The sequence below is a fragment of the Pleurodeles waltl genome, chromosome 3_1 (genome assembly GCF_031143425.1).
Source record: "Pleurodeles waltl isolate 20211129_DDA chromosome 3_1, aPleWal1.hap1.20221129, whole genome shotgun sequence".
In the NCBI taxonomy this organism is placed as follows: Eukaryota; Metazoa; Chordata; class Amphibia; order Caudata; family Salamandridae; genus Pleurodeles; species Pleurodeles waltl.
Genome location: NC_090440.1, coordinates 374,035,526 through 374,059,627, shown reverse-complemented (window position 1 = coordinate 374,059,627; position 24,102 = coordinate 374,035,526). Strand labels below are relative to the sequence as shown.

At 48.6% G+C, this 24,102-nt stretch overlaps 1 protein-coding gene across 1 annotated transcript in view; it reads left to right on the top strand.

Moving 5' to 3' along the window:
• The first annotated feature begins 23,064 nt into the window (after positions 1-23,064).
• Positions 23,065-24,102, top strand: part of FSD2 (fibronectin type III and SPRY domain containing 2) — a 382,625-nt gene continuing 381,587 nt past the window's right edge. The window contains exon 1 of the mRNA XM_069222558.1: positions 23,065-23,213. The gene's annotated coding sequence lies outside the window, so the exon portion shown is untranslated. The remainder of the gene's footprint in view (positions 23,214-24,102) is intronic.

Here is a 24,102-nt window from a genome sequence, read left to right as displayed (position 1 = left end):
ATTGCTACTTGCCTCTCAGCACAGCGGGGGTGGGGAAAGCCCTGAAATCAACATACCACCCTCCCTGCTGAAGACTTACTGGCTGTTTAGGTGGCTTCCGACCTCTGGCCACCCCCTGCCTGCATCCCATGACATGCCCTGAGTCTTGGCCCATCACTGGGAAACAGTCAATGCAGTGCAGGGGTGGTTGTCGGTTGTGTCCCCCTGATGACCTGCTGCGCACCCGGGAGGTATTGCGGGGGCCGAGAGATCCAGAGCAGTGCATGGGGTGCTGAAGTGCACCACAAACTATCTTAAGGGACACACATTTAAGTTACCTCATCCTGCTCTGTCACAGCCAAACCCATGAACATGGATCAGCCTGAGGCCCTGATACCACTGCAATGAATGAGATAAATATCCTCACCCTCACTAGCTGGTGAAGGAATTCACCTCAGAGCCATTAACTTTAACTCATAAGTTGCCCGAGTTTGGGATGGTGCAACTCCCCTTGGGATTCCCTGAGCCGATTGCAGTTGACTCGGCTCACTCCCAGGATTCCTCTGGGTGAAACTGCAGAATATCTGAGACACAGAGTATAACATGTGGATGCCATGATTCCTGGGCTCAAACTTATTTGGTCTATTTAGCAACCCCCATCGATGACCCCCACATATTCAGCCACAGCTGAGGGCACTGCCTTAAGGCTTGCTACTGTCCCCACGGCCCGCTGCTGCCACCTCACCTTGCGGCATAATTATCAACAACGGCTCGGAGAGATCACTCTTACCTCTCTTAAGTCCCCACCAACACACAACAATGGGGCCAGAATCGTGCAGCTCTTAAGACTTGACTTTCACTGCCTGAGAGCTACCCCGTCCCCTTCCTGGTTGCCCGACTGCTTGAGCTGCTGCAATACCGTGGCAAGCGGGCTGACACTTTGAGAGCGAGACAGGGAACCATGGGCAAGGACAAATCAGCCGGTTCAACATCCTCACAATCTTGTGAGGACCAATATAGGACTGGCCCACTACTGTTGCCGTTGGAGAGAACACAACGGTGAAAGTCTCTGTTTCCACCAGTGACTTTCACTATTCTCTGAGCTATTCAATCCTCTCAATCTGCTGTGGAAACTAAGATAGGTGAAATACGTGAGGATGTTGCACTACTCCAACAAGATATACGCAAAGCTGTGGCTAGGATCACTGAGGCTGAATCATGGTTCTCTAGGGTGTAGGACGATGTCGCAAATCTCAAGACCCAAAATGATAAAACTGCGCCCAAGTATGGCAGAACTCCACCATCACGCTGAAGATGCAGAAAACCGATCTAGACACAATAATATGCAAGTGATCGGCATACCTGAGGGGATAGAAACACAGCAGGCTGAGGACTTCCTGGAGGCCTGGATTAAAAACTGGATGCCAACCGATTTTCTCTCACCCTGGTTTGCAATTGAATGCACCCATCGAGTCTTAACTCCTAGGCATCCACCTGGTGCACCTCCCAGGCCAATGATAGCATGCATAATAAGCTTCTGTGACAGGAATGCTGTTCTCCGAGAGGCCCGCAATCATCCAGACCTTTGCTGTAGAGATGCCAAGGTCTTCCTCTTTTCAAACTATACTCATGAAGTTCAATATCGAAGACGCTCTTAGACAGAGATCAAGCAAAAACTGAGGGCAATAGGTCTCCAATATTGCCTCCTCTTCCCAGCAAGGCTTTGAGTGATCCACGCAAATGGAGCTCATTTCTTTGACTCCCTAAAAATGGCATGGCAGTGGCTCATGGCCGAAACCCGGCGGAGTCCTCTACATGCATCTCCGAGGCCTAGTGGTACCTGCTGGCACACCGAGGCCTAAGCCTTAATGCCATCGGCCCTGCTCGTGGTGGCGACACCAGGGCACTATCTCTGATTCCTGCTCCTGGTCTCCGCGGACCTGGGTTGACACTATAACCTTATCAGTGTACCAACAACTCTCCACAGCGGAGGACAGCCACCCACCAAGTAAAGGTGACTCCGCTGGGACACAACAGGCACCAGCACATCTCGATGATGACTCCGATCTTTGCCGCAGCCCTACACTATAATCATCCTGCAACAAGCCATTACTGTGAACACAAGAGCAATCTCTTTATTGAAATATAACTTGATGAGTAACATTTATCCTTTATAGAGGAGTGGTCCGCCACTCTCCCACTGTTGATTTTGCAGCTTGTTTTCTATGTTTCAATTATGAAGAAGGGGTGACAGATGCTTCTGGGAGGTTGGGATTCAGTATAGACTTAGGCCCTCATTGTGACATTCGCTGTAAGTCCCGCTTACTGCCATGCTGACTGCCGCCAACATACCACGACCGCAGCGGTATACCGCTACCCATATTGTGACCCACACATAGCAATCTGTCACTATACAGACACAAACACAAGTCCGCCAGCCCAAAGGACAGTTATAAAATGGCGATAGCAAAACCCACACCGTTACGCCAACAGAACTACGCCCACAGCATTATGACCCACGAATCACCGCGGCGGACATTCAACTGCGGTAAACCAGTGGTGGTAAATACCGCCATGCTCAAAATACACACACACACATACAAAACAACACCACATTGGACAATTCAAACTACACACAAAGCTGACACTCATACACACGCCACACCCACACACCCAGACCACTATAAAACACACACCCACACTACCCACAACCCTTTACGACTCAAAGAAATTGACAACTGAGAGAGAGAGACACCAAGAGCACCCACAGAACCAGAGCCACAGAACACCATCACCCATACACCATCCACGCACCTCACGGCACACACCCCAACACATCACCCTCACACACCCTCACACACACCACACACATTACACCCATGGAACCACAAAGACACCCCAGGTTCTCTGAGGAGGAGCTAAGGGTCATGGTGGAGGAAATCATCCGGGTAGAGCCACATGTATTCGGATCACAGGTGCAGCAGACATCGATTGCAAGGAAGATGGAGCTATGGCGGAGAATTGTGGACAGGGTTAACGCCGTGGAACAGCACCCCAGAACAAGGGATGACATCAGGAAGAGGTGGAACGACCTGCGGGAAGGTGCGTTCCATGGTTGCCACCAGATAGCTGTACAGAGGACTGGCGGTGGACCCCCAACTCCTCCCCCACAACTAACAACATGGGAGGAGCAAGTCTTGCAATACTGCATCCTGAGGGCCTGGCAGGAGTAGCAGTAGGACTGGACTCTGGTAAGTCAACTCTTTACTACTTTCACCCCCCACTACCTGCATGCCATCACATACCCCCACCCTCATCACCCCACCACCTCACATACACCCCACCATCACAACCCACCCATCCCAGTACTGCATGCACCACCAATGCATGGACGCCCATGCACTCACAGACCTGCATGGACACCCATCACCACAGCATGCACACTAGAGAGAGCCACCTAACCCACAAAATAACCACTCACTCAAGGCAAAGCTGACAGGGCACTCACAACCATACAGGGCAACACACCCATGCACAAGATGTCACACGCAGAAACATTAACACTTCATTTACATCCCCACAGGTTCCACACCCAACGTCACCGGAGGGGAGGTGCCAGCAACAACCAGTTCCCCCCCAGAAGAGGTCCACAGTGATGACAGCAGCTCTGCTCGCCTGGATCTGGATGACCAACCTGGCCCATCAGGGACCTCCGGACAGTCGGTTACCCAGCCACAGTCCCATACCACCACAGAGCCTACCCCCTCAGGAAACATCACCACAGCACCCACCCAGCAGGCCCATACCTCTGTCCCCAGGACACATCAATCAGCAGTGTGTCTACCACTACAGGGACCCCAGGCAACCCCACAAACACAGGACGATCAGGGACCTGGGGTCAGTGGTAGTGGACATACGGTTCAGGGGACAGAGGCACAGGACAACAGGAAAGCTGGGAAGACTGCTGTGCGACAGGGGGAGGACAGGCCCAGGGAACCGACTCTCCACGAGGCACTCACCAACATCCTGGGAGCATACCACCATTCCCAGGAGATGATGGGCCAGATACTGGCCAAGTTGCAGGAGACCCAGTGGCTGCAGCAGGGACAGTACCTGGGGATCAGGGAGGACCTGAGGGAATCCACACCACCCTGATCACCATTGCAGGGGTGCTGGCAGACATGGGCAACACCATGAGGGAGGCAGTGACACACCAACGGGCTCCTGACACTAGCCACACCGATGAACAGCCCTCCACCTCCACTGACGCTAGTGGACAGGAGGCCCCGCCACAGGAACAACAGGCAACCAGCACCCCTACCCCTGCGGAAGGAGAACCACCCCGCAAACGGTCCCTGCGATCCAGGCAGACGCCAGAGAACATTGCCAAGACCCCCGCCAGGAAATAATACTCTTCTCGTTGTCACCCTTGTGTACCACTCTGTTACCCTGTCCACCTTGAACTGTCATTGCTCCCCTTCCTATGCCCCTTTGGACAATGCACCTGTAATACAAATAGACTGGACTCCAACCTGGACTTTCTTCCATCAGCCCCCCAGCCCATTGCACATCCCCCTCCACCTCTTTGCACTTAAATAAACACCCTTTGAAAAAATACAAGTATGGAGTATGTCAAATGATTTAAGTATGTATTCCTTTAACAATCTGTAGACATTGCAAGTAGACTGTACAGTAATGTATACATAGGTATGACCTGTATTGTGCTGCAGTCAATACACCAGGAGCCAGAGTAGGGCACAAATATCTGTGAATAGACATGTCAAAGGGTACAGTAAGTGGCCATAGTAGTGGGAACAGCAGCCTGCCAGTGAAAATTTACTACACAAAACTGCAATGGAAGGTGAAGTTACAGTGTCTTACCTGTGTGTCACTCGAAGTACTGTTGAATGACAGATGTCCTGTTGTCCACATCCTCATCCTCTGCCTCCTCTTCGTCACTGTCCACAGGCTCCAACACTGCCACACGCCAGCCTCCTCCTCCTGCAGAAAAGGCACCTGGCGTCTCAAGGCAAGGTTGTGCAATATGCAACATGCCATGATGATCTGGCACACCTTCTTGGGGGAGTAGCACAGGGAATTATTATATATTAGATGGAGGCACCGAAACCTGGCCTTCAGAAGGCCAAAGGTTCGCTCTATAATTCGTCTTGTTCGCCCATGTGCCTCATTGTAACGTTCCTCTGCCCTTGACCTGGGATTCCTCACTGGGGTAGCCATGAGAGGTTGGGGTAACCAGAGTCACCTGCAAATATCAAGGGATACCTGTTAGCCAGACACTCACCCTTAGGGCCAACCCCACACTCATATACCAACAAACACTGGGTGGGGACCATGGGCTCACCTATTAGCCACACCCTGTGCCTCTGGAGTTGAGCCATCACATATGGGATGCTGCTGTTCCTCAGGATATAGGCATCATGCACAGACCCAAGATACTTTGCATTCACATGGGAGATGTACTGGTCCGCCGGGCACACTATCTGAACATTCATTGAGTGAAAGCTCTTTCGATTTCTGAACACCTGTTCATTTCTCCTGAGGGGGACAAATGCAATATGTGCACCATCAATTGCCCCAATGATGTTGGAGATATGTCCCATTGCATAGAAGTCAGCTTTCACTGTGGCCAAATCCTCCACCTGGAGGAATACGATGTAGCTGCACATGTGTTTCATTAGGGCAGACAACACTCTGGTCAGCACTATTGAGAACATTGGCTGGGACATTCCTGCTGCCATGGCCACTGTTACTAGAAAGGAGCCACTTGCCAAGAAATGGAGCACAGATAGGACTTGCACAAGAGGAGGGATCCCATGGGCTGATGGAATGCTGAGATCAGGTCTGGCTCCAATTGGGCACACAGCTCTTGGATTGTGGCCCTATCAAGACTGTAGGTGAGGATAATGTGCCTGTCCTCCTTTGTTGCCAAGTCCACCAGGGGCCTGTACACGGGGGATGTCTCCATCTCCTAATCATCCTCAGCGGTTATAATCTAGGGGGCAAAACAATGAGCATCTGGTCAGTTTTCAACATTTCCTCAAAGTGCAATGCATTGCATGGTTTGACAGAAACAGTATGTTGATGTTCAGTCCCAAAATGTGCTGATGTCTGCTGTGACGCAGTTAGGTGTCATGGCCTTGCCCCCCCTTGAAATGACGTCCGCCTGTCCTGTGTAGAGGGACAGGTGGAAATGAGGTACTGCTGCTGACGTTGTGCGCCGTTGTGGGAGGCAGTCAAAGACCGCCGTGCAACTCCTCATTGGTTATCATTGGGCCCTATGGGTTACAGTAGCCAATGGTGATGTACGCCGGCGGTGAGGACCGCCGTGCAACTCCTCATTGGTTATCATTGGGCCCTATGGGTTACAGTAGCCAATGGTGATGTACGCCGGCGGTACGCACTGCCACGGACGTGACTGCCATTTTCTATCTGTTCACTCACTTGCTACCTGACCTTCAACAGGAGAGGACCTACACTGCAAGTGCTGCTGTGACCTGTGTCTGGAACCAACCATGGCTCGAGTCACTGGGGAAAGGGCCCCTGCTTTCACCGCTGCGGAGTTGGAGAGACTGGGGGATGGGGTCCTACCCCAGCACCGATTGCTTCATGGGCCTCCAGACCAACAGCTGAGTACACTGTGTACACGATGCATGGGGCATGAATGCATGGAGTGCTGTGTATGAAGACCTTGTGTAAGGGGGGGTGGTTGAGGGGTCCTGGGCAGTGTGCTTGCATGTATGGTGGGCAATGTCTGTGCGTAAGGGGATAGGAGGGATATGGTGGGTCATGGGTGTACCAGGCCGGACGGTATGGCTGATCCCTTTTTCTATTTTCATTTTTCTGCAGGTCAGCGCGCATCAGAAAAAGGGTATATGGCGTGCCATCGTCCTTACGTCCTTACGTGCAGACCCTGGGGACTACGGCAGGCGGAGCACCCACTGTCGCAAACGGTGGGAGGACCTGAGACGCTGGGCAAGGAAGACGGCGGAGGCCCAGCTGGCGATGGCCTCCCAACGAGGAAGGGGTGCCCGTCGAACCCTGAATCCCCTGATGTTCCACATACTGGCGGTGGCCTATCCAGAGCTGGATGGGCGCTTGAGGGCATCACAGCAGCCACAAGGGGGTAAGTACAGTTTCAAAATCTGCAAATTGCACGTGGTGTGAGGGTCTTTGGGTGGGGGATGTGCACCTGTGGGTGCCCCTAGGCCAGGCCGGACATTGAAGGGTAGGTTCCATGTTGGGCAGGGGCTGATGCACTCCACCCCAAACATGATAGTTGGCATCTACTACTGGGCAGGGATCTGTGGGTCTCAGGTATGCTGCTATTGGTGTTAGGTATTACTGTCTATGGCCTGGTGACTAGCATTGTGACTGGAAGTGCATCGTCTAGTGCGTAGGGCTGTCCCCTGTGTGTTGTGTACGCCAACGGTGGTGTTGTTGCTGGCATTGACCAAGTGTATCCTCCAAGTGTATCCTCTGTCTCTTCCCCCCCTTTTTTGTTTTGTCATCCTGTCCTTATGTGCATTAGCATCATCTGGCGGAGTCGCAGAGGCACCGGCGACGGAGGGAGCTGCATACCACATGGCCCTGGAGGCCGAATCCACTGACAGTGAGGGCACCAGTGGGATGGAGGGCGAGGGGAGCATCACGGCGGAGTCTGGGGGGACAGTTGTACAGTGATACCTCCTCCGATGGAAGCTCCCTGCTGGTGGTGGACACCTTTGTGCCCACCGCAACTACAGGTACAGCCGCCCCCCCATACCAGCATCGCCCTCCCAGTATCCCCTCAACGTGTTTCCCATGCCCACTCACCCAGAAGGGTGGGCATCTTCTTCGCCCCAGGCACCTCAGGCCCTGCCCCCGTTAGCCCTGCTGCCTTGAGTGAGGAGGCTATTGACCTCCTGCAATCCATCTTTGTTGGGCAGTCAACCATAGTGAATGCCATCCAGGGGCTGGGAGGGCATTTGCAAAATACAAATGCATTCCTGAAGGGCATTCACTCTGGCGTAGTGGCCCAACAGAGATCATTCCAGGCTCTGGCCTCCTCCCTGATGGCAGCCATTGTCCCTGTCTCTAGCCTCCCTCCTCCAACTTCCTCTACCCAGTCCCATTCCCCTGAACCCCAACCTATCCCAAGCACACAATCAGACCAGCATGCACCCAAGATAACACACAGGAGTGGCTCAGGCAAACACAAGCACCACACATCATCACACAGGCACTCACACAAACACCATCTAGAAGCAGACATACCAACATCCACTGCCTCCATTGTGTCCCCCTCCTCCTCCTCGTCCACCTCCCTCCCAGTAGCATCCACACTCACACCTGCATGCACTACATCCTCATCCTCCATCACCATCACGCCTATCAGCACACACCCCTCACTGGCAGTCACCACCCCCACATCCATGCACAAGCCCCCTGTGTCCTCACCCACTGTGTCCGTTCTCTCTCCCAAAGTACACAAACGCAATCACTCAGACACACAACAGCCATCCATCTCACAACAGCATCCAGCCCATGCACCTGCACCCAAACACAGCAGATAGACACCTCCTACAACCACACCCTCTTCCTCCACTCTCAACCCTTCACCCTCCTCCCACCCCAGTGTCCCTAAGAAGCTTTTCCTCTCCACCCTTGACCTCTTACCCCCCGTCTTTCACTTCGGGCCACGGTGGGCAGGACCCAAGCCAGCACCTCAGCCACCCAGTCTATTGCCACTGTAGTTTCAGCAGCTACTGCAGGTGTGACAGGCTCGAAGGAGACACCCATCAGCACTGGCAGAGTGCCTGCACCAGCTGGCAAGGGCAAGGAAGAACCACCAGCTGCCAAGGGCAAAAAGGGACCACCAGCTGCCAAGGGCAAGAAGGGACCACCAGCTGCCAAGGGCAAGGAGGCACCACCAGCTGCAAAGGGCAAGGAGGCACCACCAGCTTCCAAGGGCAAGGAGGAACCACCAGCTGCCAAGGGCAAGGGCCTGCCCCTGCAGGCAAGAGGGACAGGAGACCTGGTGCTGTGACAGGATCTGAGCTCGCACCACCAAACATGGCGCTTCAGCCGTCCGAGGCTGCAGGGGAAGGGCTGGAGCCTCCCCCACCACTGGCAGCACCGCCACCAGCACCGCCATCAGCACCACTGGCAGCAGCAGCCCCAGTGGGCAGCTGTCCGAGTCTGCAGGGGAAGGGCTGGAGCCTCCCCCCACCACTGGCAGCACCACCACCAGCACCGGCACTGCCACCACTGTGCAGCTGTTGCCGCAGGAGGATGGACTGTAGTCCTGCCTCCATGGAGTAGCATGCTTCCTGCCCACTGCAAATCTCGGGGGTATGACACCCAGGTGAGAGACCCTGACCTTGCACTCCCCATGTGCTGCATCACAGGGCACAAGGATCCCTCCAGAACCAGTGGAAGAAGGTATCCACTCACCCCCTTCTTGCCAGGATGAAGCACACTGGGCACAAGGCCCCCTCCAGAACCACTGGAAGAAGGCATCCACTCACCCCCTCCTTGCCAGGATGAAGCCCACTGGGCACAAGGTCCCTTCCAGAACCAGTGGAAGAAGGCCTCCACTCACCCCCTCCTTGCCAGGATGAAGCACACTGGGCACAAGGCCCCCTCCAGAACCAGTGGAAGAAGGCATCCACTAGAGAGACTGTGGCTTTGCACTCCCCAGGACCAAGCAGTGGGCAAACCACCCACTTGAGAGACTGTGGCTTTGCACTCCCCAGGACCAAGCAGTAGGCAACCCACCCACTTGAGAGACTGTGACCTTGCACTCCCCAGGACCAAGCAGTGTGCAACCCACCCACTTGAGAGACTGTGGCCTTGCACTCCCCAGGACATTGCAGAGGGCATGTAGTCCCCTCCAGGAGCAGTGGCGTTGTACCATCTTCCGGATGAGGTGCCCCTCCATTCCCCTTCCCCCTGAGGTGCCTGTGTATTTTTGACCTGATGACCCAGCAGTGTTCTCTCCGTATTGAGGCAGGAGTCAAGTGGGGCCTTGGTCTATGTGATATGGCCCTGTGGCCCACGGACATTCTGGACAGGGCAGGGTCCCTCCATTTGTATATCTGTAAATACTGTTTTGATTTTTGAGGATGTATTTCTAGTATTTTATCCTGTTACACTCACTTTTTTCAAATCATTTTGTCCTTGCATTATTCCTGAGGGGTACGGGTGAATATATAATGTTACTGCATCTGTTTGTGTGTATGGTGTTGGGGGTGGGGGTGTTGCGTATGTGTGCCACTCTCTTTTTCCTCCCCCCCTCCCCTGTGTGCTAGGCAGCAGTACTCACTATGGCCGTCGCTGCCGGCGTTGGTATTCCTGGTGTAGGAGGAGGTAGACCAGCATGGGGAACACCTACAGTTCGGGCTCCATGGTGGCGTGATTGTTCCCTGAGTCTCCAGAGGTGAGTCCTTTGCCTTCAGTGTACTGTTTCCGCCGTGATTTTGATGTCATTGGTACCGCCCCGGAAAAGGTGGCGGATAGGCCAGTTGTAATATTGTGGGCGGTACATTGTCTTCCGCCTGGCTGTTGGCGGTTACCACCGCGGTGCTTGTTGCTACCGCCGAGGCGATCAGTGTGTTAAAGTGGCTGTCTGTGTTGGCAGTTTCCACCGTGGTCATAATTCCATTTTTTTACCGCCGGCCTGTTGGCGGTATTACTGCCGCTTTATCACCGACCGCCAGGGTTGTAATGAGGGCCATAATGTTTTATTTGTTATTAGTTCAGACTTGTATATCAACTGTTCTTTATACACAGGCACTCTCCCTTTTCAACTCAATCCATCAGATGTGTTCTTACTGGCACCAGAGGACCCCCACTACAGCCCTTTCAAATATTTGCCAGGTGAGGGGTGACATTCTAAGTCTTCCCTCCCCACCTACTAGCAACTTGCAACATTTCTGCCATTGCGCCCCTGTGTGCACTTTCATGGAATGTTAATGGTCTACTAGATCAAGTGACGTATACAGCAGTTCTCACCTTTGTACAACGCCATTCTCCTGAGACTCATCTCTTGGGCAACCACTGCCCTTTCTTAGCACATAAAGGATACAATAGGGTCTACCATACAGGGCATACAAGGGGTTCCAGAGGAGTGGCCATATTGCTCTGATGGTCCTTTCCCATGGTGGTTTCCCATGAAATAAGTGACCTCCGTGGTCACTTCTTAACCCTAACTAGAACACCTGAGGGCTGCACCAGTAAAATTGTGAGTATATATGCCACACCAGTGGCTATCCGTACCTTCCTCTGAGACCTTTCTTCACACTTACCAGATCTCCCACAGGGGCTGACCTTGATAGGGGGTGACTTTAACGCGGTCCTGGCTCCTAAAATTGATACCTCCGGACCTCCTTCCACATCCCAACATAGTAACGCTCATCACTTTTCTGATTGGGCCACCTCGCTTGTGTGATGTGTGACGGCTGTGGCATCTGAGACAACTGTAATCTACACATACCTCCGCAGTACACCGCACTCACTCACACACAGATTTGATGTTTATGTCAGCACTGGAATGCTGCTGTGTCACCCATATCCAAAGTCTACTGAGAGGCATTTACGATTACTCCCCAACTCCTCCTTCACCAGTGGCCCTACCAGGGATGGCATACGTCCGATATGGTTCCTCAACGCATGGTATTTACAGGACAAATCATATGTCTGGGCACTAGGGGGCATATTTATACTCCGTTTGCGCCAAATTTGCGTCGTTTTTTTCGACGCAAATTCGGCGCAAAACTAACGCCATATTTATACTTTGGCGTTAGACGCGTCTAGCGCCAAAGTATGAGGAAAGAGCGTCATTTTTTTGCGTGAACGCCTTCCTTGCATTAATGAGATGCAAGGTAGGCGTTCCCGTCTAAAATAATGACTGCGACGCAAATGCGTCGTATTTATACTCCCGGGCAAAAATCACGCCCGGGAGTGGGCGGGGCAAAAAACCCCGCATTTGCGCCGGATTTTAACGCCTGGGTCAGGGCAGGCGTTAAGGGACCTGTGGGCTCAAAATGAGCCCAGAGGTGCCCTCCCATGCCCCCAGGGACCCCCCCTGCCACCCTTGCCCACCCCAGGAGGACACCCAAGGATGGAGGGACCCATCCCAGGGACATTCAGGTAAGTTCAGGTAAGTATAAAAAAAATATATATATATATTTATGGCATAGGGGGGCCTGATTTGTGCCCCCCTACATGCCACAATGCCCAATGACCATGCCCAGGGGACAGAAGTCCCCTGGGCATGGCCATTGGGCAAGGGGGCATGACTCCTGTCTTTACTAAGACAGGAGTCATGTAAATGGCATCTGGGCGTCGTTAAAAATGGTGCAAATCGGGTGGAGGCGATTTTTTGGCGTCAACCTGACTTGCACCATTTTTAAGACGCCCTAACGCCATTTTTCCCTACGCCGGCGCTGCCTGGTGTACGTGTTTTTTTTCCACGCACACCAGGCAGCGCCGGTCTGCTAGCGTCGGCTAACGCCATTCAATAAATACGGCGCCCGCATGGCGCTTCAGAATGGCGTTAGCCGGCGCAAAACTTTTTGACGCTAAATTGCGTTAGCGCAGTTTAGCGTCAAAAAGTATAAATACGGGCCTAGGTGCGGAACTCCAAAACTATTTTAGCAACAATGAAGGTTCCGTCTCTTCTGCTGGCACCCTGTGGGCTGCCAGTAAGGTGACCCTACAGGGATTCGCCAAAGGTCATCTTCGGGCGCACAAATGAACCCGCTTGCTATAAATCACCCAGTTGGAGGCCCGTGCCCTTCATCTGGAAGCCAGTATTGTGAAAGACCCAGGCGAAGCCATGACCCCTGAACTTGGCCTCTTGAGAGATGAACTACGCCAACAATCTCTTGGGGCAGCCAAGCGTATATGGTGAGTTACTAGACCAATATATAGGGCTGGGAAGACAAAAATTGTAAACTTCCATACTGGCAAGTCTCCCACCATCAAACTTCAATGATTGCCCCAGAAATAAAGAACACACACTATCTGACGTGGCATAAGTCTTTGCCCACTACTACCATAATTTTTATGTGGCTCCACATAGGCAAGATGTGAACTACTCCATGCAATTGCTCACAGAATTGTCTCTCTCCCGCTTATCTCAAACAGAGGCTCAAATGCTGGATGAAACCCTTACAGATTTCAAATTAGCCATGACTCTCTCCATGATGACCCCTTGGAAAACCCCTGGCCCTGACGTTTTCTAACCGAATACTATACTACTTTAGAGAAACTCTAGTTGCTAAACATGCTGGCACATTCCCACCTGAACTGGACACAGCAACAATTGTGGTGAAATCAAAAACTCAACCGTCTGCGCAGCTTACCACCCCATATCTCTTATTAACTGTGAGGTTAAAATATATGCTACCATTCTAGCCTCACGGCTCAAGCGTGTCCTTCTCCCCCTGATACACCCAGACCAATGGAGCTTTATGCCAGCATGAAGCACAAGGCATTGCATCCAATGTCTCCATGTAGCTCTAGCCCACCGACATCGCCTCCCAATCGGCTAGCACTGCTTTTCCTTGACTTTGAAAAGGCGTTCAATATGGTGGACTGGGGCTATCTGGAGGAAGTTTTGGAACGGTCCGGACTGGGACCCCATTTTCGCAAACTTGTCCAGAACCATTACTCCAACCCAACAGCACGAGTACAAACTAATGGGGCCTTATCTTGCGACATTCCTATCAGATGGGGAGCTGGGCAGGGATGCCCCCATCCCCTCTCCTCTTTGCACTCACGATTGAGCTGCTGGTACATCTGATCTGAAGTGACTCTCAGAACCGAGGCTGGACCTGGAGGCAGAGGATAGAAGATCGCATTCCTCTCTACGCCAATTATGTCCTCCTTTACCTAGCTAACTCTGCCATTACGGGTCCCTGCTGTCTTCACATCCTTCAATGTTTTGAAGAATCCTTAGGCCTCCGAATGAACCCCTCAAAATCGGTGATCATGACCTTGGCCTCTTCTCTGGACTGCTTGGACTGGCAATCTAACATTGCCAATGTCATGGGTCGTATTGCTCTCTATAAAAGGATGATCTTGTCACTGTTCCTTTACATGTTCCAAAATGCTCCGCTTACTATACCATGGAGATGGTTCCAACTCCAAGATAGGACTGCAACCTAATTTCTATGATGAGATGCCCCACTCTGGTTTGCACTTAAAACCTGCCAGCGTACTATGTACGAGGGTGGCCTTAGAATGACCAATTTGTACCTATATTACCTGGCTTCCCACCTTCTAATAACCCTGCTTATTGCTTGACTTTGTCCCTCCTGAGTTTTTTTAAAATCCCATCTGTGTTAGATGGCTCCCTTATCCCCCAAGATACTGTCCCATCACCAAAATATTCTTGTTGGCATGGAAAGCTGCTCTGTGACATATTCAATTGATGAATAGCCTCACATAACAAACTCCTCTCTGGCACAGCACTTAGCTTCATGAATCCTCAAAGCTACAGGGCTGTGAGCAATGGGATCTCATCGGCTTCCCACAACTAGGAGACATCTAGTCAGAAACACAGTTGAGGTTTTTTCAAGGCCTACAGCATGACTACGCACTCACACCACACAGTTTTATAAATACCTGCAACTACATCATGCCCTCCATGCCCAGGTCTCCAGAGCCAACCACCTTCCAGAATTCAGCCCCTTTTAGGCCAAAATCCTCTTGGGGGGACTAGGCAGAGGAAAGATATCTCAAATCTATTGCACACTTATCATAAACATCCCGGAGTCTTAACCTACCTCAGAACCCATTGGGAGGACTGGATAGGCTCCTTTGAAGATAATGATTGGAGAGATGCGTTAACACCCCCAAAAACCGTTCTTATTTCCTCACGCGTACAGCTGGTTCAGTTGTACTACCTCCACACTGCTTACTTCTCCCTGCTATGACTTCATCAGGCAGGCCTTCTCTCGGAGCCCAAATGTCCCGCTGTGGCGCTTCCTCAGCCGATTTCTACCATGTGGTGTGGGTATGTCTTCATATTCAACGCTACTATCAGCTATAGCAGATAAACTCACTGGGATACTGGGGTGAGAGGTCCCCCTATCTCCCCTAGTGATCTTGTTGGGGGATCTGGAGGATGTGGGAAGCACGAGAGCTGACACAGCATGCCTGAGAACAGCCCTTCTGGTTGCTAAACGGGATGTTATGGCCCACTGGAAAGCTCATACATCTCCCCCTCTCACAGTGGTGCTGGGAAGTTGACTGGTGTGCCCAACAGGAAAGTTCAGTCTATGAGGCCAGGAGTTGCCCCCGTAAGCATAATCGATTATGGGGGAAATGGCTGGGACAAATTCCCTAGGGCATCATCTGCTGACGAAAGGAGTGGTCTATCTAATGCCATCATATCATATTTGCTATTTGATGACCCTGTTGTATACTCTTGCTATGAGCAATACCAGTGTAGTGCTAAGAGAAACCTGTATAATATACTGTTTTCTTTACTCTTGATAAAACATAATAAAGTTTGTCACAAAAAACAGCTGTTTTACCAGTGTTTCTGAGAAAAGCTGCACCTTCAGTTTTCCCCCAGACATATTTTACATGCGAAAGTGGGCAGAACGTATCTGAAAAAAAGTGCTCAGGGTGATAACCTGGGGAAACTGATGTGCAATGTCAGGGGATGGCATGCACTAACAAGTATGATGCTCTTGCTGATAGTGCAGGAGCCACCATTCCCTCACTCATTTGTGTTTGCAGTCATAAAGTGCCATGAGAGAAGTGACAGTGACTCACATGAGAAGGGAACATTAGGGTGTAACCCCCCATTCTGAGTGGACTTTTACCTGCCCCAGGCCTAGAAGGGAGGCCTGTCCAAGGTCCTAGACTGGAATCTCTACCCGGAGGGCCAGGGGCCACGCTCTTGACACTGACAGCTGTCAGTAGTCTCTATTGGTTGCTGTCCTTGTGGCAGAGTTTTTCCTATGTTTTCTAGGCCGGGGACAGAAGTCTGACTTAGGGGCAGAAGGGACACCTCACCTTGTGGGCCATGATGGGATCATCTGCATACTGGATGCACCTGTGAGCAAGCTAAGGGTAGGAACCTCTTAGATAAGGTCTGCAAATGAGGAGAAGGGTTCCCGGTGGGCCAATAAAGTGGTCCAGGGGGATGGTAACAGAAGGGTACAGTTGGGTTTAGAGGGGCACAGACCAAACAAATACCCCTGCTGCAAAAATAAATTGTCCATGTTCTATCGCCTTAGCATGGAAGCCCATCGAGGTATTGATAAGTCTACACTAGCTTTTGGCTGCGGGTGGGGGGTATTGGGAATTTGCTCTAGCTGCAGGGTAATCCCAAATTTGTTTTGCCTTTTTGCTGAACCCTATTTTTACTGGCTATAAAACTCTGTGTACTTTACCCCTGCTAACAAATGGTAAATTGCTTGTGCATTTCCTTTCAACATAGTATCAACTGGTATACTTCTAACTGGCATATTTAAGTGTACGTCCTAGTATATGGTACCAATAGTACCCAGGGCCAGTAAGTTAAATGTTACAAGTAGGCTACATCACCCTTCGTGCTATCTACTACAATGACAATGCAAACATGACTGGTGGCCTTGCACCAGTAGCCTGTCTGTGCAGGTTTTAACTGCAAATTCTCCCTACAAAATAACCCATTTTGATAGGTCTTTCCTTTTAAATATTTATAAGTCACTTCTCAGTAGGCTTTATTGCCCATAAAATCACATGTCCTTACAGCCAGAATTCCCTCAAAGTTATTTTCACTATGGCAGATTTGGCTGTGCCATAGGAAGACACCAGGATGCAAGATGAAAAACTAATCCTGCATCTTGGGAATGGGACTAGCTAGAAAAATAATCAAATTTCGAAAGTAGTTAAAAATCCAATTCAGATGTGTTTGAAATATTACTGCAAAATTAACTTCTAAAAAGTTACTTTTGCCATGCATGGGGTCCATGGCTAAATCTGAATTGTATTCTCTCACTTCGGCCAGTCAGCAATTAGCATTTAAATAGGAATGAATGAGATGTGAACTTGCCCCCAGGAGCAAAACAATAGGCTGACTTGAATAAGCAGAGATGACAGCTCTGATCCTGATAGAATATGGAGGAGTCTGCAATTATCTTTTTTTACATTAAAGTGTCAAGTCCTGCTTGAATGTCACATCCTGCGTGACATGTTTGCTGGGGCTCTTCATTTGACACTTGGGACACACTTCAAAGAGGCCTCCCTGTCACAGGCAAGTGTTATCTGACACTTGGGCAGGGCCCTTATGTTGTCTCCCCAGCCAATCAGGCCCCAATCACAGCACCCTCTTTTCACAGCCTGTTTGATAGGTGTGCTGGGTTTACGTATAACATTTGGGGCACACTTCAGAGGAGGGAAACAGAATGGCAGAACAATTTGTGTATATCGACTATCTGGTTGCTGAAAGCTCAGCTTTGTTATACCAGACTTCTGTCTCAGATGTGGTTGTCAGTACAGGGACTGCCTAAAACTGGATTTCAGTGTTAGATGTGAGAGGACACTAGGATTACAATAATGCACTCTCCACACAGGCCCAGCCCTCCGAGTCAAAGTTTAGTGTGGCTGAAAACTTTGACCATCTTGAAAATGGACAAATTTGGCAGGATTAGCCCAAGGAACCGTTACCATATTGGTTTGGGCATCCCCAGGATTCATTCCAACCAACAAGCTTCTGTCAGGCATAAATGTGGCATATTTAGGCACCCACTTCAGAACACTACTGGACCTAAAGAAAATCAAAAGAGTATTGAACCTCCTGAGGTTATGGAAAGTTTTGGGAGTGTACTCCTGTGGTGGATTGGGACTTAAGGACTAAAGTCAGAAGGTAAAATCTTTGATGAACCTGGTCAGTGCATCTGACCCAAGCTCCATCACTGGCAGTGTCATATTATGCCTTCGCCATTTTCTACCGCAACCATTGACTATCATTGGCACTTTGTGCTTCCTGACACTATTTCTGTTTAAGACTAATTCCGGTTCCTCTTAATTAATTTTTGTTTATTAACATTTGATCTATTTTTCTAATTCATTTTTTGACTTTTATTATTTTGCATTTCAAAATTATTACTGTTTTAGTACTGCATACATACTTTATATATTGCCTCTAAGTTAAGCCTGTCTGCTCTGTGCCATAGCTAACAGGGGGTTGAGCTCAGGTTTTATTTATGACTTTAGTGGTTCACCCTGACAAGAATTGTGGATTACTTGAGGTGAGTTATACAACAAATGAATGATCTTTCCAAGTCACTTCAACTTGCTCAGAGGACTCTTGCAATATCTCCAACTAGCTCCAAAAATCATCCTAATTCCTGTCATTCCCTCCTTAGATTACTGTAACAGCCTCTATGCTAGGGACCCAAAAGAATCACTGGCAAAACTCCAGTGAGTCTAGAACAAGGCAGATAACCTTTAATTTCACCTGAAACAACATCTGATGATGCTGGTCTAAAGGGTGGCATGGTGTGCAAAATAATGATGAACTGGGATGCAGACCGAGTGATTACTGATGGCTGAGATCAATACAAGCATTCCACCCATCACTTTTTGTGTACTTAAGTATGTCACCCTAAGTGGGATGGGTGAGTCGAGATGTGAGTTGGTGGCATGGTGTGCAAAATAATGATGGACTGGGATATGGTCCAGAGTGAAAACCAGTAATTCAAGCATCCCATCCAGAACTTTTTGTATACTTTAGTATGTTGTCCTAAGTGGGACAGGAAGGCCAAGTCTTGGTTCCCATCCAAACTGTTCTACAAGAACCAATCTATACCCAGCTGATGAGCTCATAACAAGGGTGAAACCAGTCCTGGGTTACTTGTGTTCCGGTTCAGGGAGGACCTTGCTTGGAAGTTTGGGCTGGACTGTTCCCAATGGAGCAGGGTCAAGACTGATTTGCAAATAGCTGGATCCATATTGAGGTGGCATGGTGTGCAAAATAACGGTGGGCTTGGATGGGGCCCTGAGTGATTACCAGCAGCTGAGATTAATTCAAGCATTCCATACATCATTTTTTGTATACTATGGTCTTGAAATCCTTTCACTTGCTTCCAGTAATTTGATTATTACATTTCAAAACCTCATGCATTGTCCATGAAGCCTTTCGTGGCCAGACCCGGGACTGTCTCTCCAAATTGTTCACCACATAATTATCAGCCTACTTTCTGACCGTTGTAACCTATTATTCATTTGGCTGCATCACTACAATTAATTTGGCTGTAGATCAGTCCAGGCTCTGGGCTCTATCCTGTAGATCGACCTCAGAATTGAAACTGACTTTTTCAAATTCAGACGTTTCTTATGGGTTTCTCCTCTTGTAGACTGTCCTCATGCCTCCCTCCGAGAAAGTTCTCCAAGTGGTCTGACACCTACGACTCTCCTTTGCCTATTGTATCTTAGTCCTTTGGATATAATTGTATCTCTCAAGGCTTTAGCAACACATTGTCAAAGCATGAGGATCACACCAGGTTATTCCATTTTGTGAGAAAGTGAATTATTAATTGGGGTGCATAGTAGTCCACCACAAATAATAATGTCACTGTTCTTGATAGGTCCATTTGAAACTGGTCAGCTAGGCCCGTCAGGAAAGTGGACCTCTTGTAGCTTTGCAGTCCACTTCTCAGTCATGGTTACAAGTGGGAGCAGGTTCAGCTCTTAGACTTCTACTCACCAGTCCAACAGCAGGTTCAGCCCTTTTATCTTTCACAGGTCCAAAGATATACTGAAGAGAGTGCTGCTAGTGCCATGTTTATACCCTGTGTCAGTCTGTAGGTATCTGAAACTCCTGGCCTCTCCCTAAAAAGTGGTCAAATTTCCCAGGGGTCACCATACCGACTTTTGCAACACTTTCTGTGTGTTTTACTGTAAACCAGCGTTTCCGAAACTGTGGTGGGTCGCGGGCTGATTTCTGGTGGGTCACGAAAGACCAAGTAATAAATAAAGATGCCTTTAAATTCTTTATTTATCTTCTCATATTTGCTTCAAAAGACAGAGGTTGAATGTCAGCCTATGTCTTCTGGCAAATTGCTGCATATTTTTTAACATGGGGACTGGTGTTTTCAAACTCTGCCCACTTTGCAGTTAGAGAAGGAAAAAGTGAATTATGTGACAAACTTACTGGGATATAAGGATAAACCATGTCAGCCCCTTGAGACCCTTACGGGTGAGTAGTTGTGCTCTATAAATTCTGATTTTATTTGATAGGGACTGTGAAAGGAAATGCTTTAGCATTTTAGTACCATACAGCAAAATGTAAATACCTGTAAATGAACTGTAAACACTCAGCAGTTAGGAAAGCAAAAATTGAGCAAATTTTTTTGTAATTCAGAAGTGTGATGGAAGCAAAGATGTTAATATATTCAAAACAAATCAGAGCACTTTACTTACTGAAGCACAAATGATAAATATTTAATGAAACACGATTTGCACACATCATTTGTGTGCAATATAGTTGTATCATTTAAAACTGTCTGTCTGTGCAAATTCAGTGGCCATTTCAATGTAAAATGTGCTGTCCATAAATAACAGTGAGCTACCCCTTAGATGCTGGGCCTTTCAATCCACCTCCTTCCCCACCCTCCAAATTGCTGAGCCCTTTTTTGGCTATTTGGGGTAGTTCGCACTTAGGCCCCCATAGCTTTTTGTTCACATAAGCTATCCACGCCAAATGTGTGTCCTTTTTTTTCAACACCCTATGGATTCTAAAGGTATCCAGTGTTTGTAGGTTCCCCTGGAGGAGACCGTGAAATTAGCCAAAACACAGCTAAAATTTCATTTTTGGGGAAAAATTGGAAAAAGAAGTGCTGCAGAAGAAAGAATCTGTTTTTTTCCCTGCAAATAGGATCAACAAAAGGTTTGTGGTGCTAAAATCACCATCTTCCCAGCTTACAGGAACAGGTCAATGGTAGTCCTTGCATGAGGGTTACTATTGACCCTGGAGTTATCCATTCCTGATGAGGGCACTAGGCATAAGCACACAAGTTGGGTTGTGTTTTTATTAGGACAAGTGGGGAAACGCTGGGTGATAGGAATTTTGTGGATCCCTGCACATTCCTGTAGTTTATGTGATGGAAAAGCAAGGAAAAATAGTGTTTTTATTCAATGTTTCACCTTTGCAGGGTATTCTGGGTAAGAAAACTTTGTGGAATCCACACGCCACACCTCCGTGGACTGCCTTGGGTGTCTAGGTTTCAGAAATGTCTGGGTTTCATAGGGTTCCCTATACGGCCGCCGAGCCCAGGACCAGGTACATAGGTGACCGTCTCACAAAACCATGCTGTTTTGTGATAGGTAATTTTGATGTCTCCACAATATGTTTTGGGCACTTCCCTGTCGCAGTCACTTGCCCACCCACACAAGAGAGGCAACATTTTTCTCTGGATTCTTAGGGGAACGCTGGGTGGTATATAATCTGTGGTTGCCTGCAGATTCCAGGACTTTCCCTCATGGAAATGCAAAGAAATTGTGTTCTTTAAGCAAAGTTTGTGATTACAAGGAGATTCTGGGCAAAGGAAAACCAGTTGAGAGCCACGCAAGTCCTGCACGCTTGAACTCCCTGGGTACTAGTATGTTAAAGTTAATCCACCACTCACACTGGTTGGTTTTAGCACCTCCAGAAATTAGGGTTTCAAAGCATGAATACTTATCAAAGTATCTGAATATTGAAACCAAGCCTTCTGGAGTGAGCCATAAAGCCACTTCTGTTTTATGGTCCATTCACACACATCACCCAACACTTTCACACCGCCGGCCACGGGCCCAATCCAACCAATCACTGCATTCACATTAAGTTACCGTTGCCAGACAAGGGCCCATCACATTCATACGCCACAGGACAGCATAGGTTTGACTACATTTTACCACCTGTCAAGTAGCTACTACCTTCTTCCTGAACATTACCGAAGGCATGCGTAAGGAACCTTAACTAATGGCTCCCGTGACAGCCACATGAGGCTCAGGAAGACATGTTTTTCATGCGCCTTTAGCGCACTCACTGTGCTAAATCCAACTCCTTCCAGTTTGTGGATGCAAGTAGAGGGTTTCCGAGTATGCCTTGTGAGGCCTTTGCCTCAAACTGAGCAAGCAGATCCATTATTGAAACTAAGGCAGCTATGATGGTGAATACTACCTAACGTCTCTAAAGTAAGAAATCAAACAAATATCCTGTGGGACTCATTCACCAACACTTTTACTTTTGCTTTGAAAGTGAAGCTGCAAATTGGGTTTGCACACTTTCAAACAAGTAGAAAGGTTGGTGAATATGTCCCACAGGAAATTTGTTTGACTTATTACACTTAGTCTGGTTCTCTGAGCCCACCTCATGGTGGGTTGAGGTACTTTAACGGAAAGCATTATACATAAACAAACTAATAAAGTAGAGAACACTCTGTCTTGTTTTCCAACCATTATACATAAACAAACTAATAAAGAAGAGAACACTACGTCTTGTTTTCCTTCCACTAGTTCAATGGTAAAATAAGAAATGTAGGGCAGGTTTAATGGGGCAGAGGGATTAGGCGAATTTAAAGCAACAATAAAAAAAAAAGAGATGGAAATGTTGCTTAATTTTCTGAGCTATTCTAATGATTTTGAGACAACACAGCATTCTCATTTTACCAGCACCATATATCAATTTCTTGCATAAATATGGTACTGGTCATGCACACCATTCTTCTGCCTTGCCTAGCAAAAAAGGTGGCCTGTCAAACTAAAATGAAAACCTTTGTTTAAATCATTTCGCTGTTATTTTATTGTACTTTTAAAGTATCTTGTGCCAACTGTGTGTTTGCATGTGAGGAGGCAATAAACGTGTAATGAACAGACTACTAAACATGCTCAAGTCTTTCTTTTGTCAGAGCGGGCGCTCTATTGTGTTAATCACTGTTTTGGGCATCGGTGTGAGGCGGCAGTCGCAGGTACCGTGCGCTGCAGCGTACAGCGTTCCCTCGTTGACACTAGAGAGAAGCTGGGCGACAGCTGCGACAGGTCTATATTTGTCACTGTTTTTCACGTCACGTACTTCAGGGCAGAGTCTGCCTAAATTTACCCTGGCTACCCGTCCACCGCCCTTCGCAGAAAACTAGCAGCGCATAGCATGTGCGTGGAATAATCTTCTGCCAACACAGAAAAAATGCAAAATCTTGATCGACCCACATGATAAGAATAACGGGCAAAGATTTCGGACGAAAGTCAAGGTACAGCGGAAGTAATATTTATTTTCAAGCGATGGGGTGCTAGCGTGACAGATATACCAGCCTGAAATTTACGTTGTGCTCCCGGCTAAATCAACATATGTGCCCCAAAATTAAATTATTAAGTTTTTTAAAAACTTTAATGTACTAATTTGCTTTTACTATGCAAGAATAGTTCACAGCTGCGAATCTTGGTTAGACTACCATTCTCCTGGCCAGCTTACTATGAGTATGTTAGTTTTTCAAATAATTAGTTTCGCTAAATGAATTTGTCACTAGAGCTGATCCTATTTGGAATTCGAGGTCCGATTGATTGGATGGGTCCACGAAATTCGAGGTTCGTTTAGTCCAGTCACAGACATCGAACAATGGCGCGGCTTCAGGGGAGGTGTTTGAGGTGTTATTCCTGCCTAATAAGTGTATTTACTTGTAAATAGTTGGGCACAGCTGCTTTCAGTGGGTATGCTTAGGTGTCTGTCGGATTTCATGAAGAATTCTCACATACAGACACAAACGCGCACGCACACACACTCTCCCTCTCTGTTTTGCAAGTCCTAAAAAAAATGCTGGTTATTTAAAAAAAAAATATTGTTTTCTCATATATTGTTAGAACCCCTACCAATCCGCATTCATCTCCTTTCACACTGTCACCTAGGTCCCTTTCATTGGTCCTGCTTGTTGTATATTGTAGCGTGGTTGTTGGAAGATCTAAAGCGCACACACACCCAATCTTAACGACCCTGAACTCTAATACAAATTCGAGAAGCTTCTTGTTTTGACAGTGTGGAAGAGGGAAGCCAATTTTCCTTATTTCCACATTACACGTGTAGAAAGGAAACCCTTTTCAATATAATATTTTTTCATAAAATCAATGAAGGAACAACATATTTTT